The 17,639-nt window shown below is 42.4% G+C and overlaps 1 pseudogene; it reads left to right on the plus strand.

Annotated features, from left to right (window-relative positions):
- LOC140194841 (heterogeneous nuclear ribonucleoprotein L pseudogene) overlaps nucleotides 1–17,639 on the plus strand; it is an 81,619-nt pseudogene that overhangs the window by 308 nt on the left and 63,672 nt on the right.

The following is a 17,639-nucleotide window of genomic DNA, read 5'->3' on the forward strand; positions in this document are numbered from 1 at the left end:
TGGAAGATCATGGCAAAGTACAGATCTCAAGGAAGTTCATCACCATGGTGCAGCAACTTCATGATAGCATGCAAGCTAGAGTTCAGGCCAATGATGAGACATCTGAGCCCTTTCCTGTCTCAAACAGGACAAGCAGGGCTGCATCTCGGATCCAACACAATTCCATCTGGTGTTTTCCTTCATGTTGACTGATGCCTTCAGAGGCGACAATATAGGCATCAGCATCCGATTCTGCACTGATGGGAAGCTGGTTGGGTTGAGATGTTCTCTGATGTTGGCAATCTATTTGCAAACATTTTGTCGCTGTATGAGGAGACAACATCAGTGCATTGTTCACTTGTGGAGTGTCCTCTGGCTGCTTTGCTTTTATATACATCAGTCTGTTGATTGGTCATTACAAAAACTCAGTTGCGACATAGGGAGGGGATCTTGTCTCTGATTGGTTGCATGGCAAACTCTCTGCATTGTCTGGAATTTTGCCTGCATTGGCTTATACCATGGCTGATTGATAAGTTTGTGGCCTAAGGTAGAAGGAGTCAATTTTAGAAAACCTAGCACATTTATTTTTCAGCGTACACACTTAGTCCAGCGGTCGTGGAGCTTAGTCCAGCGGTCGTGCAGGTCATGGACCTCCAGAAGTGGTCCACAGCAGGTGTGATTGATAAGTTCGTGGCCTAAGGTAGAAGGAAATGAGTTATTAATTTCAAACTTACTGCATTATCACTCAAAAGAGTTGAACTGGATGTGTATGTAACAAGAGCATCTTGGACCTCCAGCTGGTCCACAGCAGAGGTGATTGATAAGTTTGTGGCCTCAGGTAGAAGGAGATGAGTTATACAGCTCTCGTTATATGCACATGCAGTTCAACTCTTTCAGTGAAAATGCAGGAAGTTTGAAGTTTCTCCTCATCTCCTTCTACTTTAGGCCACAAACTTATCAATCACCCCTGCTGTGGACCACTTCTGGAGGTCCAAGACGCCGACTTCTACAAAGAAGGAATCTGTATGGTCCACGACCACTGGACTAAGTGTGTAAATGTAGGAAAAATAAATGTGCTAGGTTTTCTAAAATTGACTCCTTCCACCTTAGGCCACGAACTTATCAATTACCCCTCATAAATGGGATTGAAGTCTACATGTCCTATCATAGAATTGTTTGTAGAAAACCATGGTTCGAGGAATCCACTTGCTTGCCAGGTGTTCACTTGTGCCATGACTTTCAGTGATGCCCAGCTGAATTGGGAAACTGTTCCCAATTGATGGGAAACTGTTCCCAATTGATGGGAAACTGTTCACCCTCAGGAGGCTCCAAGCAGAAACTAAGGTTATGACACACATCATCAGAGAGTTCCAATCTACTCATGACTGTGCTGGTTCAAAAGATGATATGCAGCACTGTGTCAACAAGTTTTCTGATGTGTGCACCAACGTTGGGCTTACCATCAATACCAAGGGGACTGAAGTAATGCACCAGCCATTTCCATGGAAATCATAATTTGAACCAAACAATCAATGGTCAAAGACTCAACCTGAAGAACAGGTTCATGTACCTTGGCAGCACACTGTCCCAGAATATCGTGATTAACGATAAAGTAAAGGCCAGGATCGCCAATGCAATTATAGCCTTGGCAAACTTTATAACAACATCTAGAACAAAAGAGACATAAGTCTACAGATAAAGCTGAAGGTGTATAGGGTTATTGTACTTTCCACTCTGCTTTACACCTGCAAAACATGAACAGTGTACCATAGCATGCCAAGAAACTTAACCATTTCCATGCAGTCTGCCTCAGCAAGCTCCTCAACATTAAGTGGCAAGATAGAATTCCTGACACTGTGGTACTTACCAAGGTGGGCCTGCCTAGTATCTGCACCATCCTATTTCAGTCCTAGTTACATTGGACAGGCCACATAACTCATATGCCAGACTATCAGCTGCCTAATAGACTGCTCTACGGCAAACTACAGAAAGGAAAGCTTACCCATGGAGCCCAAAAGAAGCACTTTAAGACACCCTGAAAACTTCACTAAAAGCCTTTGCCAGTAACCCAGGATCAGGTTGAGCGGTGCTATTCCCTCCTTAAGGCAACAGTGACACGGAAAGGACAATTGCAGCAGAGAATTGTAGGCTCTCCAGGAAAGAGCCAGCCGGCAACCCCCAACCCAACGTGGCTGGCATCTTTTGTCCACACTGCCAAAGAACTTTTCCAGCATGGATTGACCTCTCCAGCCATCTGTGTGTTAGTCCAGCCCCCTGCAAATTGCAGATGACAAGAGTGGTTCTCTCTGTAGAATGAACAAGAGCACATTCCATGCCTGCAAGAATTGTGCCATTCCTCAAGTTGGCATGTGTAGATCCTCGTGTTAAAATGTTAAAATTACAGCCAGGTGCAAGAAACATAAAAAAATGGAAAATAAACATTTGATGCATAAAAAGAGAGTGCATTACAATTATACTCCTTATACAATTTACCACCAGTCCTCTAGTTATTTTTTGTTAAATAAAGAATTCTTATATTTGCCTGCATAACTAGATGCATTACTAGTGTCAAAATGGAAAACTCAGTGTCAATATGGTAGTCAGAAACTGTCCCACTCTTTTAAAATACATATTGGAATCATTCTGACACATATATTAAGCATTCTGAACATGAAAGTGTGACAAGCAGCCCATTTGTCTTACAACAGGCAGGCTGTCATGATAAAATATGCCTAAAGAGCATTGTCATTAAACTTCCTATTTCAAAATTGAAAACATGCAGTTTTAGTTTCATCTTGTTGGTCTAGTGACACTTCCTAGAAAAGGTTCTTCTAAGTATTCAGAAAAATCGCAGCTTCAGTAAAGATACAGTATATAATGAACACCTCCCAGAGGACCACAGTCTTGTCGTAGGGTCTGGAGGTTTGCATGCCTCAATGGCCTGGAAAGCTATATTGGCTGGAGTCAAGGTTTTATGCTTTGGCTGTTGGTAGGGTTACTCATGCCAAGCAGTTCAAAGAGTAGAGGCCAGACGAATAGTGCTCCACCGGTCCTCAAGGTTCAGGGATTCAGCTCGGGGCCTGATTGGTAAAGCAAAGTTGTTACGGAAACAGCGATGAAGATTCTTTCTACATCTGAGCATGATGGTATTTCTGAGTCTCCAACCAGGACTTGGATGACTGATGAAGGAAAGTCTGAACACCACCAAAGATGGAGGACCCTCATTGCTGCCCTAAACGCCAGTGGCATAATGGGCAAACATGAAATGTAATGTAATGAACAGATTTTTTCAAAGTTACAAAAAGAAACTTAAACAAAAATAATGTGGTCACCCTGCAAAACATGTAAATTTTTAAATTTTTGCAATTTTAATTAAAATCCTGTTTTGAACCTCAAAGATCTCAGATACTGAGAAATAGAGGATATTAATCAATTGGACCAAGCTATCAGCTTCATAAGTGATGAGTTGACACCAGTACTTTCCTTTGCAAAAGTGACCCAAACATTTATGAAGGAAAACATTAAAGAAGATTTGAACAGGAAGTCAAGAAAACAGAGATGAAATCCAACATGTAAGATTTTTCCATTTATTATCATTTGCATGTTAAAAATTCCTTTTTTTAGTTTTGTGGTAATTCTGTTCAGTTACAGTTAGACTCAGCAGCCACATTATTAGGTTCACCTGTACACCTGTTTGTTAACACAAATATTTAATCAGCCAATCATGTAGCAGCAATTCAATGCATAAAAGTGTGCAGACATGGTCAAGACGTCCAGTTGTTGTTCAGACCAAACATCGGAATGGGGAAGAGATGTGATCTAAGTGACTTTTACTGTGGAATGATTGTTGCTGCCAGATGGGGTGATTTGAGTAATTCAGAAACTGCTGATCTCCTGGGATTTTCACACACAGCTGTCCTTAGAGTTTACAGAGAATGGTGCGAAAAACAAAAAAAAAAATCAGTGAGTTGTATCTCTATGGGTGGAAATGCCTTGTTAATGAGAGAGGTCAGAGGAGAATAGCCAGTCTAGTTCAAACTAACAGGAAGGTGAGAGTACCTCAAATAACCATGTGTTACAACAACATTATGCAGAAAAGCTTCTCTCAATGCACAACACATCAAACCTTGAAGTGAATTTCACGACATATATCAGTGAATTAAATCTGATTCTGGATGGGCTACAGCAGAAAATGATCATGAACATACACTCAATGGCACTTTACTAGGTATACAAGGTACTTAATAAAGTGGCCATTGGGTGTATGTGTGACAGTTAAATCCAACTCAAATTTGGTCCACGTTAACAATTCTTATTCTTCTGGGATAATTGAACATTGCTAAACTGGATTGGTTCAGGTTAATGTTTTTTATAACAATGATCTCAAGAAACTGTTTGTCAAGTTGTGTTTACAAAGATTTTGATCTTAGACACATCCATCAGTTATTTATAGTTCTGTTAAGCATTATGCTTGTGACATAGCCCTAGGCATTTCAATTGTTCCATGAGTTATAATAAAACCTTGCTTAGAGATTCATTATCTCATATCATTACTCTAAACTACTCCTTCAGGGACCATTTGATTTAAACACTTTAACTTAACAGTATCAGTGATATAGTTAAAGAGTTAGGTCAGAAAAAATAGTATCAGTAATTAATATTGACAGACCACTTGTCCACACTACAAAATAGACAGAAATATTCAGTGACATATAGTTGTCTGGGATGTGAGTATTCACAATACAGGTCAAAAGTCAGTAAAATCAATGACTATTGAACAGGCAAACTGACAAAAAAACAGAGTTTATTCTGCCTTTGGAATGGGCTCATTTGATAATATCAGCCAGCTAACAACAGATAGAGCTTTCCCAAATCTGTGCCAATTGAGGTTTGCTTAAGGCTTTCTGGCTCTTGTTCCACACAAAAAAAAATCACAATACCGGTCTTAATCCATGTTTCCATCCTAGTCAAACAGTTTCCAACATAAGACCTATCAAGTTCTTTTGCTTATCAAATTTATCAGGCCACACAGATACTTAGGAAATGAATCATTTCGTGTATCACCCTCAATAGAGACTGGACATCTCTATTGTTTAGCCAGTGACTCTCAGGCAGATATAGGTAACTTCTGCAATAAAGAAAATGGATGACTGGACTGCTGTACGTCGAGGGGCTTTCGGAAAATGGATCTGTAAGAGGGCTGACTAGGAAGGCAGGTTAATTGGAAAAAGTTGGGTTGAGCTGACCTCAGTCCCTTTGTATTCTTATCCTACTTACCTACGTAAGCCCATTACCCTTACACCACCACCGCTTCTGGGAACAGGCTGCTGGCAGTAAGTAGCTCACCAGGGTTCTCTGTTCCAGGCCAGTCGTTCTGTTGTCCCAAGGTATAGCCGATCTTCTCTAACAGCAATGAGGTCTTTGGAGCATCTGGTTGCATTTCTGTAGCACTGGGTTTTTACAGGGTGGACTTGCTAGCCCATGCCCAACCTTCGCACATCAAAGTTGCTGGTGAATGCAGCAGGCCAGGCAGCATCTCTAGGAAGAGGTACAGTCGACGTTTCGGGCCGAGACCCTTCGTCAGGACTAACTGAAAGAAGAGCTAGCAAGAGATTTGAAAGTGGGAGGGGGAGGGGGAGATCCAAAATGATAGGAGAAGACAGGAGGGGGGGGAATAGAGCCAAGAGCTGGACAGTTGATTGGCAAAAGGGATATGAGAGGATCATGGGACAGGAGGCCTAGGGAGAACGAAAAGGGGGAGGATGGGAAAAACCCAGACGATGGGCAAGGGGTGTAGTCAGAGGGACAGAGGGAAAAAAAGGAGAGAGAGAGAAAGAATGTGTGTATATAAATAAATAACGGATGAGGTACGAGGGGGAGGTGGGGTCAATGACATTTCCGCTAATGCCCCACCTCCCCCCGTAACCCATCTATTATTTATTTATATACACACATTCTTTTTCTCTCTGTCCTTTTTCTCCCTCTGTCCCTCTCACTATACCCCTTGCCCATCCTCTGGGTTTTCCCCTCCTCCCCCTTTTCTTTCTCCCTAGGCCTCCTGTCCCATGATCCTCTCATATCCCTTTTGCCAATCACCTGTCCAGCTCTTGGCTCCATTCCTCCCCCTCCTGTCTTCTCCTATCATTTTGGATCTCCCCTCCCCTCTCCCACTTTCAAATCTCTTACTAGCTCTTCTTTCAGTTACTCCTGACGAAGGGTCTCGGCCCGAAACGTCGACTGTACCTCTTCCTGGAGATGCTGCCTGGCCTGCTGCGTTCACCAGCAACTTTGATGTGTGTCGCTTGAATTTCCAGCATCTGCAGAATTCCTTGTGTTTGCATGCCCAACCTTGCTCTTTTTGCAGTGGGCTTATGACCGTCCATGGCAGAGTTGTATTCTTACCCTGACCAAGACAATTTCATTATTATAGAAGTCAGAATGAAGCATGTCATTTCCCCCTTCTCTCATGAAATCTGATTCAGGCTTCACAACAATCCACCCAGCCTGTCCTGTTCCTTATATTGAAATCATATAAAGAAGTGACATAGAAAAAATGTGCTACATCCAAAAAAGTATCAACGAGAACCGGAAGCTAACATGGAAATTCAATATTAAAACATTCTATTCAGCTCAAGCAGGTCAGTAAGGCTGGCATTCAGGAGGCCGTTGACAAGGTGCCACACATGAGGCTGCTTACCAAGTTAAGAGCCCATGGTATTACAGGAAAGTTATTAACATGGTCAGAGCATTGGCTGATAGGTAGGAGGTAGTGAGTGGGAGTAAAAGGATCCTTTTCTGGTTGGCTGCCAGTGACTAGTGGTGTTCCGCAGGGGTCAATGTTGGGACCATTTCTTTTTATGCTGTCTATAAATGATTTAGATGATGGAATAGATTGCTTTGTTGCCAAGTTTGCAGATGATACAAACTTGGTGGAGGGGCAGGTAGTGTTGAGGAAGCAGGTAGGATGCAGAAGGACTTAGACAGATTAGGAGAATGGGCAAGAAAGTGGCAAATGAAATGACAATGCTGGAAATTGCATGGCCATGCACTTTGGTAGTAAAAATAAATGTGCAAACTATTTTCTAAACTGGGAGAAAATCCAGGAATCTGAGATGCAGAGGGATTTGGGAGTCCTTGTGCAGAACACCGTAAAGTTTAACTTGCAGGTTGAGTTCATAGTGAGGAAGGCAAATGCCACGTTAGCAATCATTTCAATACATTGATTGGGACTCCCATACTGTTCGGGGTCTAGATGGTTTAGAGTTTGTAAAATGTGTTCAGGAAAGTTTTCTAAATCAGTATATAGAGGGACCAACTAGAGGGGATGCAATATTGGATCTCCTGTTAGGAAACAAATTAGGGCAAGTGACGGAAGTCTGTGTAGGGGAGCACTTTGGTTCCAGTGATCATAACACCATTAGTTTCAATTTGATCATGGACAAGGATAGATCTGGTCCTAGGGTTGAGGTTCTGAACTGGAAGAAGGCCAAATTTGAAGAAATGAGAAAGGATCTAAAAAGTGTGGATTGGGACAGGTTGTTCTTTGGCAAAGATGTGATTGGTAGGTGGGAAGCCTTCAAAGGGGAAATTTTGAGAGTGCAGAGTTTGAATGTTCCTGTCAGGATTAAAGGCAAATTGAATAGAAATAAGGAACCTTGGTTCTCAAGGGATATTGCAACTCTGATAAAGAAGAAGAGGGAGTTGTATGAAATGTATAGGAAACAGGGGGTAAATCAGGTGCTTGAGGAGTATAAGAAGTGCAAGAAAATACTTAAGAAAGAAATCAGGAGGGCTAAAAGAAGACATGAGGTTGCCTTGGCAGTCAAAGTGAAGGATAATCCAAAGAGCTTTTACAAGTATATTAAGAGCAAAAGGATTGTAAGGGATAAAATTGGTCCTCTTGAAGATCAGAGTGGTCGGCTTTGTGCAGAACCAAAGGAAATGGGGGAGATCTTAAATAGGTTTTTTGCGTCTGTATTTACTAAGGAAGCTGGCATGAAATCTATGGAATTGAGGGAATCAAGTAGTGAGACCATGGCAACTGTACAGATTGAAAAGGAGGAGGTGCTTGCTGTCTTGAGGAAAATTAAAGTGGATAAATCCCTGGGACCTGACAGAGTATTCCCTCGGACCTTGAAGGAGACTAGTGTTGAAATTGCGGGGGCCCTGGCAGAAATATTTAAAATGTCGCTGTCTACGGGTGAAGTGCCGGAGGATTAGAGAGTGGCTCATGTTGTTCCGTTGTTTAAAAAAGGATCAAAAAGTAATCCGGGAAATTATAGGCCGGTGAGTTTAACGTCAGTAGTAGGTAAGTTATTGGAGGGAGTACTAAGAGACAGAATCTACAAGCATTTGGATAGACAGGGGCTTATTAGGGAGAGTCAACATGGCTTTGTGCGTGGTAGGTCATGTTTGACCAATCTGTTGGAGTTTTTCGAGGAGGTTACCAGGAAAGTGGATGAAGGGAAGGCAGTGGATATTGTCTACATGGACTTCAGTAAGGCCTTTGACAAGATCCCGCATGGGAGGTTAGTTAGGAAAATTCAGACGCTAGGTATACATGGAGAGGTGGTAAATTGGATTAGACATTGGCTCGATGGAAAAAGCCAGAGAGTGGTGGTAGAGAATTGCTTCTCTGAGTGGAGGCCTGTGACTAGTGGTGTGGCACAGGGATCAATGCTGGGTCCATTGTTATTTGTCATCTATATCAATGATCTGGATGATAATGTGGTAAATTGGATCAGCAAGTTTGCTGATGATACAAAGATTGGAGGTGTAATAGACAGTGAGGAAGGTTTTAAGAGCCTGCAGAGGGACTTGGACCAGCTGGAAAAATGGGCTGAAAAATGGCAGATGGAGTTTAATACTGACAAGTGTGAGGTATTGCACGTTGGAAGGACAAACCAATGTAGAACATACAGGGTTAATGGTAAGGCACTGAGGAGTGCAGTGGAACAAAGGGATCTGGGAATACAGATACAAAATTCCCTAAAAGTGTCGTCACAGGTAGATAGGGTCGTAAAGAGAGCTTCTGGTACATTGGCCTTTATTAATCGAAGTATTGAGTATAAGAGCTGGAATGTTATGATGAGGTTGTATAAGGCATTGGTGAGGCCAAATCTGGAGTATTGTGTTCAGTTTTGGTCACCAAATTACAGGAAGGATATAAATAAGGTTGAAAGAGTGCAGAGAAGGTTTACAAGGATGTTGCCAGGACTTGAGAAACTCAGTTACAGAGAAAGGTTGAATAGGTTAGGACTTTATTCCCTGGAGCGTAGAAGAATGAGGGGAGATTTGATAGAGGTATATAAAATTATGATGGGTATAGATAGAGTGAATGCAAGCAGGCTTTTTCCACTGAGGCAAGGGGAGAAAAAAACCAGAGGACATGGGTTAAGGGTGAGGGGGGAAAAGTTTAAAGGGAACATTAGGGGGGGCTTCTTCACACAGAGAGTGGTGGGAGTATGGAATGAGCTGCCAGCTGAGGTGGTAAATGCGGGTTCTTTTTTAACATTTAAGAATAAATTGGACAGATACATGGATGGGAGGTGTATGGAGGGATATGGTCCGTGTGCAGGTCAGTGAGACTAGGCAGAAAATGGTTCGGCACAGCCAAGAAGGGCCAAAGGGCCTGTTTCTGTGCTGTAGTTTCTATGGTTCTATGGTTCTATGGTACATCTAGATACAAGAGCAAGAATGTGATGCTGAGGCTTTATAAGAGGCACTGCTGAGGCCTCACCTTGAGTATTGTGAACAGTTTTGGGCCCCTCATTTTAGAAAAGATGTGCTGGTATTGGAGAGGGTCCAGAGGAGGTTCACAAGGATGATTCCAGGAACGAAAGGGTTATCATACGAGGAAAGTTTGATGGCTCTGGGTCTGTACTCACTGGAATTCAGAAGGATGAGGGGGGAATCTCATTGAAACCTTTCAAATGTTGAAAGGCCTGGACGGAGTAGATGTGGTAAGGATGTTTCCCATGGTGGGAGAGTCTAGGACAAGGGGGCACAGCCTCAGGATGGATGGGGTGCCTTTTTGAAACAGAGATTCCTTTAGCCAAAGGGTGGTGAATTTGTGGAATTTTTGCTATCAAGTAGCTGTGAAGGCCAGGTCGTTGGGTGTACTTAAGGCAGAGATTGATGGGTTCTTGAATGGACATAGCATCAAAGGTTACAGGGAGAAGGCTGGGAACTGGGGTTGAGGAGAAATAAAAAAGATCAGTCATGATTGAATGGCAGAACAGACTCGATGGGCCAGATGGCCTAATTCTGCTCCTATGTCTTATGGTCTTATTTATCATCCGTATGAAAAATACTTTTTAGACGCAAAAGAACTTTTTCAAGAAAGGAGTGGATATCTGAAGGTATAGTGGAAGCAATGGGGGTGACATGGCAGCATTGCAGTTAGTGCAATGCTTTATAGTGCCAGCGAATGGGGTTCAATTGCCGCCGCTGTCCTGTAAGGAGCTTGCGCAGTATATGCTCCCTGTGAATGTATGTTCTTTTCCTGGGTTCTCTGGTTTCTTGGCACATTCCAAAGGTGTTCTGTTTGTGTTAGTATTAGTGAGTTGTAGGGATATTCTGTTGGTGCCGGAAGCATGGTGACACTTGTAGACTGCCTGCAGCACATCGTTGGACTGTGGCAGTCATTGACGCTAACAAAGTATTCCTTTCTGTTCCAATGTTTCAATGCATGTACATGTGACAAATAAAGCTAACCTTGCCTTTGCTTTTCAAAAAAGGAATTAAAGTAGCAGAATTTGAATGGAGGAGTCAAGGAATGGGGTAAACTGGGTCACCATTGCAAGAAAACCAGTGTAGGGTCAATGATTTAACTTCAGAATCAGAATCAGATTTATTATCACCAGCATGTGATGTGAAGTTTGTTAACTTTGCAGCAACAGTTCAATACAATACATAATATAGAAGAGAAAAATAAAAATAATAATAATAAATAAAATCAATTACAGTATACATATATTGAATAAAAAGTGTGCAAAAACAGAAAAAAAAACTATGTATTAAAAAAGTGAGGTAGTGTCTAAGGGTTCAAAGTCCATTTAGGAATCAGATGACAGAGGGGAAGAAGCTGTTCCTGAATCGTTAAGTGCAGGGGTGATTTGCGCATGCGTGTACGTGCCAATTTTTTCCTACAAATCGGTTTTGGCGATTCTGTGGGGGGGGGGTGTTAATCACGAACACAATATAGGTGATAAGTGGCTAATACACTCAATTTTGTTTCTAAAAGGGTTTATCTAACGAATTTAATACTAAACACACAGCGCATATTTTCCTCGCATGAATATAGCGATAAGTCAATCATCAGGGGAGCTTGTAGTAAGTGTTGAAACAAACTTCCAGTAGAAGTGGTAGAGGCAGATTCGATATTATCATATAAAGAAAAATTGGATAGGTATATAGACAGGAAAGGAATGGAGGGTTATGGGTTGAGTGCAGGTCTGTGGGACTAGGTGAGAGTAGCGTTCGGCACGGACTAGAAGGGCTGAGATCATCTGTTTCCGTGCTGTAATTTTTATATGGTTATATAAGTCAACAGCAGCATAACATTTTAAGTAACGTTTGGATATTAAACACACAGCACATATTTTCCCCATATGAACATATAAAATCATTGCAACACACCAGTATCGCTGAATCAGTGGGAGCCCTGGGCTTGTTTTCCTGCAACAAGACGGTGCCATCGAGGGGTGATGAGAGACAGCGATACTCGAACGGGGTTCCTTATGTCCAATCTATTCCGCAATTTAGTTTTCGTTGCATTCATTGCAGAGATATGTTGGAAATGGAAACAACGTTTTCAGTGCTTTCGTGGCTATATCAGGATACTTAGCCTTGATTTTGATCCAGAATGCTGGCAGAGATGTTATGTCAAACATGCTTTTCAGTTCGCCGTCATTTGCAAGCTTGAGGAGTTGATCTCCTTCCCGCACTGACATGGATGACGCGTGTGTAATGGCCTCACGTGCGTTCAGTCTCAACAGTGGGCGTGACAGGGAATGAGGAAAAGTGCAGCTGACTCATATTGCCAAATCATATTGTTTCCTCGCGGCCCAGTAGCACATGCTTTGCAGCCCGGTGCTGGTCCGCGGCCTGGTGGTTGGGGACCGCTGGCTAAGTGTGTGCCTTCAGGCTTCTGTACCTTCTACCTAATGGTAAAAGTGAGAATAGGGCATGCCTGGGGTGCTGGAGTTCCTTAATAATGGACGCTGCCTTTCTGAGACACCACTCCCTGAAGATGTCCTAGGTACTTTGTAGGCTAGTACCCAAGATGGAGCTGACTAGATTTACAACATTCTACAGCTTCTTTTGGCCCTGTGCAGTAGCAACCCCCACCGCCCCCCCAATACCAGACAGTGATGCAGCCCGTCAGAATGCTGTCCACGGCACATCTATAGAAGTTTTTGAGTGTATTTGTTGACATGCCAAATTTCTTCAAATTCCTAGTGAAGTATAGCCGCTGTCTTGCCTTCTTTATAACTACATCGGGATGTTGGGACCAGGTTAGGTCCTCAGAGATCTTGACGCCCAGGAACTTGAAGCTACTCATTCTCTCTACTTCCAATCCCTCTATGAGGATTGGTTTGTATTCCTTCATCTTACCCTTCCTGAAGTCCACAATCAGCTCTTTCATCTTACTGACGTTGAGTGCCAGGTTGTTGCTGCGGCACCACTCTACTAGCTGGCATATCTCACTCCTGTACTCCCGCTCATCACCACCTGAGATTCTACCAACAATGGTTGTATCATCAGCAGATTTATAGATGGTATTTGAGCTATGCCTATCCACACAGTCATATGTATATAGAGAGTAGAGCAGTGGGCTAAGCACGCACCTGAGGTGCGCCAGTGTTGATGGTCAGCGAGGAGAATATGTTATCACCAATCCGCACAGATTGTGGTCTTCCAGCTAGGAAGTTGGGGATCCAATTGCAGAGGGAGGTACAGGGGCCCAGGTTCTGCAACTTCTCAATCAGGGTTGTGGGAATGATGGTATTAAATGTTGAGCTATAGTCGATGAACAGCATCCTGACATAAGTGCTTGTGTTGTCCAGGTGGTCGAAAGCCTGATGGAGAGCTATTGAGACTGCATCTGCAGTTAACCTATTGTGGTGATAGGGAAATTGCAATGGGTCCAGGCCCTTGCCGAGGCAGAAGTTCGGTCTATTCATGACCAACCTCTCAAAGCATTTCATTACTGTCAATGTGAGTGTTACCGGCTATTAGTCATTAAGGAAGCTCATATTATTCTTATTAGGCACTGGTATAATTGTTGTCTTTTTGAAGCAAGTGGAAATTTCCGCCCATAGCAGTGAGAGGTTGAAAATGTCCTTGAATACTCCTGCTAGTTGGTTGGCACAGGTTTTCAGAGCCTTACCAGGTACTCCATCTGGACCTTCCACCTTGTGAGGGTTCACTCTCTTTAAAGACAGCCTAACATCTGCCTCTGGACAGAGATCACAGGGTCATCAGGTGCAGCAGGGATCTTCACAGTTGTAGTTGTGTTCTCCCTTTCGAAGCGGGCATAGAGAAGGCATTGTGTTCATCTGGTAGTGAAGCATCACTGCCATTCATGCTATTGGGTTTCACTTTGTATGAAGTAATGTCTTGCAAACTCTGCCAGAGTTGCCATGCATCCGCTATTTCCTCCAATCTCATTCAAAATTGTCTCTTCAAACTTTTCATGATTCTGGAATTCTATGGTTCTAAAATCACACTTATCAACTCACAATCTTTTTTCCTTGCTTGCTTTCACCAGTGCCATCTTAGTTGTTGAAATGGCTTCCGTCCATGCTTGCCTAACAATCAACACTGCATTCTGGTTCCAAATTCAACCTTTCAAAGTGAATCGCTTCACAATTTTCTGGGTTGAACTCCATCTGCCATTTCTCAGCCCATCTCTGCATCCTGTCAATGGAGGAATAGGGGGAACTTGGGGTTCACATCCATAGATACCTCAAAGTTGGCCTACAAGCTAATAGGTTTGTTAAGAAGTCGTATGATGTGTTGACCCTCATTAGTCCTGGATTGAGTTCAAGAGTGGTGGGGAGGTAATGTTGCAGCTCTATAACGCGTTGGTTAGGCCACACTTGTAATATTGCATTGCCTGGTCACCTCATTGTAGGAAGGATGTGGGAGCTTTAGAGAGAGTGCAGAGGAGTTTTAACAGGATGCTGCCTGGACTGGAGAGCATGTTTTATGAGGATAAGTTGAGTGAGCTTGGGCTTTTCTCTTTGGAGTGAAGGAGGTTATTAGGTGATTTGTAGAGGTGTACAAGATGATAAGAGGCGTAGATCAAATGGGTAGCCATGGAGTTTTTCCCATGGTGGAAATGCTTACTACAAGGGAAAAACATACTAATTTTCTGGAGGGTCTCAGTAGGTTAGGCTGCATCTAAGGAGAGAATAAACAGTCAATGTTTTTGAGATGTCAGAAGTTTTTTTTTTACACAGAGAGTGATTTGACCATGGAAAGCCCTGCCAGGGCTGCTGGTACAGACATTAGGGGAATTTCAGAAGCTCTTAGATAGGCCCATGGATAACCAAAAAATTGAGGGTTATGTAGGAGGGAAGGATTTTAGAGTAGTTTAAAAGGTTGGTAGGAGGGCCTGCACTTGGCTGTAATATTCTATGTTCAGCTATAACCAGAACTCTCCTTCAGGTGGGGTGAGACATTGTCACCCCTACATTTCCCACTGACTATTACTGTTGGTGCCAGTTCCACAAGTCAGACGTGTGTTTGTCCTGCAGTACATCTGGGTGACCTGCCAGTGGCTGAGTAATTGACATGGTATATTGGCTGTGAGAACTGGATATAAGATTTATAGCACTGATAGGTTTGTAACAGCATGATAAGAAACACTAGGTCCCAGTCTTGATTGTTCACAGCAGACACCTGATAGTGGTGTTGTACATTGGCATGTGTGAGCATACTGATTTTGGCTGGATGTGCAATTATTTGAGATCATTAAACCATCAGATTAATATAATGTATATTGAGGACACTTGGCCTATGAAAACATTGTCAGACACTAGAGGGGTGATCCAGTCAGATCCATTACCTTATACTCTGTCCTCCAATTTAAATCAATTCCCTTCAAGTGCCTAACATTACTGCATTGTACTGAAACTGCACTGCTCAAAACTGTCCAAGACATCAGCAGCACAAGCTTACCCACCAGAGAGGACATGTATACAGAAAGGTGCCGGGAAAAGACCCTGCAACATCATAAAGGACCCCACCCCACCCTGCTCTTGGACTGTTTGTCCCATTCCCATCAGGGAGAATGCTACTACCATTCATGCCAAGACCACCAGACTTAAAAACAGTTACCTTTCCCAGGCAGTAAAGCTGGTCAACACCTCCACCCACTAACCCACTACTTCACCCCCACCCCGCAAATGTACATAGATAGGGTGCCTAAGACTTTTGCACAGTAATGCTTTTGTCAACATGGAGCGGACAGCAAATTTGTAAATCTGGCGGGAGCAAAGGATGTTGGGAATGGCGAGGATGGGGCGACATGGGAGGGGTCTGGGACAGGTAAGGAGTGCCAGGGCCGGGTGGGGGTGTGGGTGCAGACACACCCAGCCCTGAGACACCAGGCAAGGTCATTTGATTCCAACCGCCTGGTGTATTGATCATTACAGAAAGTCTCTCCAATGCTTCCTGCTCTCTCCTCTCTCCCTTCCCATTTTCCCAACCATGATTCGCCTTTCCCACTCTCAGTCCACAACAGAGACCCATATCAGAATCAGGGTTATAATCACTCACATATGACATGAAATTTGTTCTTTTTTCTGACGGCAGTACAGTGCAATAAATAAAATTACTATAGTACTGTGTAAAAGTGTTAGGCACCCTAGCTATATGAATGTGCCTAAGACTTTTGCATAGTGCTGTATTTTTCTTATTATTATTATTGTGTTCTTTATCTCATTCAACACACATAAAGCACTGGAGTATTTCAGCAGGTCAGGCAGCATTTATGGAAATGAATAAGCAGTCAATGTTTTGGCCCGAAATGCTTCAATCTGATGTTTATTCATTTCCATAGATGCTGCCTGACCTGCTGAGGTTCTCCAGCATTTTGCATGTGTTGCTTTGGATTTCCAGCATCTGCAGATTTCCTCATGTTTATTCTTTATCTTATCGCTTGTATTGTGCAGTATTGGATCAGGAATAATAACTATTTTGCTCTCTTCTACACTTGTGTGCTAAAAATGACCTGAAACAATCTTAAATCTTGAATCTACCTTAAGTCCTTCTTAACTGCTTCCATCAAATTTGTACACAATGTGTTCCAACATATCATAAGTAGAAAGTTAAATATTATATATTGTAGGTAGATGTAAGACTGGGTATATTAATGCTTGAAATATGTAGGTGATAAATGGTTGTTCTTTAACTAACATGTAAAGGTTAATATTGAGTGCTTTATAAAAGTATCCAGTCGATATGAAACTATTATCAACAGGGCTATTGAAAGATTGAGAGCTTGTCAAGGTCATTTAATTATGAACCAAAACAACTTAAATTAGTACTATAAAACCCACCACTTAGTCACATTCAGATAGGTGCAAGCCTCCTTTGAAGACAATCTTAAGGTAAAATAAAATTGTTGAAGAGTGATATGCTTATCAAAATACCAATAAAATGTAATTTGTTTCATTTACAGGTAGTAAAAGGAGTGGAGAGGATTAGAGGGTTTTGAAGTCATGGACAAAACAGTAAAGAGATTAGCTTTATTTATGTGTATTGAAACATACAGTGAAATGCATCATTTTACCTGAATGACCAACATAGTCTGAGGATTGTACTGGGGGCAGCCCGCAAGTGTCGCCACCTTTCTGCCACAAACCTGGCATGCCCACAACTCACTAACCTAAGCTTTAACCATGCACCTTTGGAGACTGAGGGGAAGAGGAAAACCAGCATACTCTTTAACATTCCACCAGCATGCAGGAGACTCCGATGTATAAAAACAGGAATGGTCAAGATGGGAAACAGTTTGTTCGCTCAGGCCATTAGGCTTCTGAACTCCCTGCTGCATTGCATTTGAAGTGTCACCCGTTATTCTGTTCTACACTTTGTTTATTTATGTGTCATTCATCTGTAGATATTATCCTTGCTTTCCTAAATTATCGTGCATTATATGTCTGTTACGTGTACTTTACACCATGGTTCAGAGAAATGTTGCCTCATTTGATGTTATATATGCATATAGTTAAATGACAATAAACTTGACTTAACTATAGGAAACTCACGTGGTTGTGGGGAGAATATACAAGCTCCTTACAGACACCGGCGGGAATGGAACCAGGATTGGTGATCACTAGTGGTAACTGTGACATTACGACACCCACCCCATTATCAAATTGACTCCTTTGACTTGAGGAGGAAGATGGAGAGACTGACAGGATTGGAAGAAGAAAGTTAAAAAGAGACAGGGTCAACCAGTTGTCAGGTTCCTGTACTAAGGAGTACAAGAAATACAAAATGGAGGGCTTGTCTGAGTTAGAAAGTTAAAGGTTATGGGAAGGAACATAACAGCAGAATAGTTGAAATGTAGCAAGACATATGCAAATGGTGAACTAAAGCAAATAATATATTTCTAGTGCATTCTTTTCATTGCAAAGCAATCT

This window comes from Mobula birostris, chromosome 3, assembly GCF_030028105.1.
Source record: "Mobula birostris isolate sMobBir1 chromosome 3, sMobBir1.hap1, whole genome shotgun sequence".
Classification (NCBI taxonomy): domain Eukaryota; kingdom Metazoa; phylum Chordata; class Chondrichthyes; order Myliobatiformes; family Myliobatidae; genus Mobula; species Mobula birostris.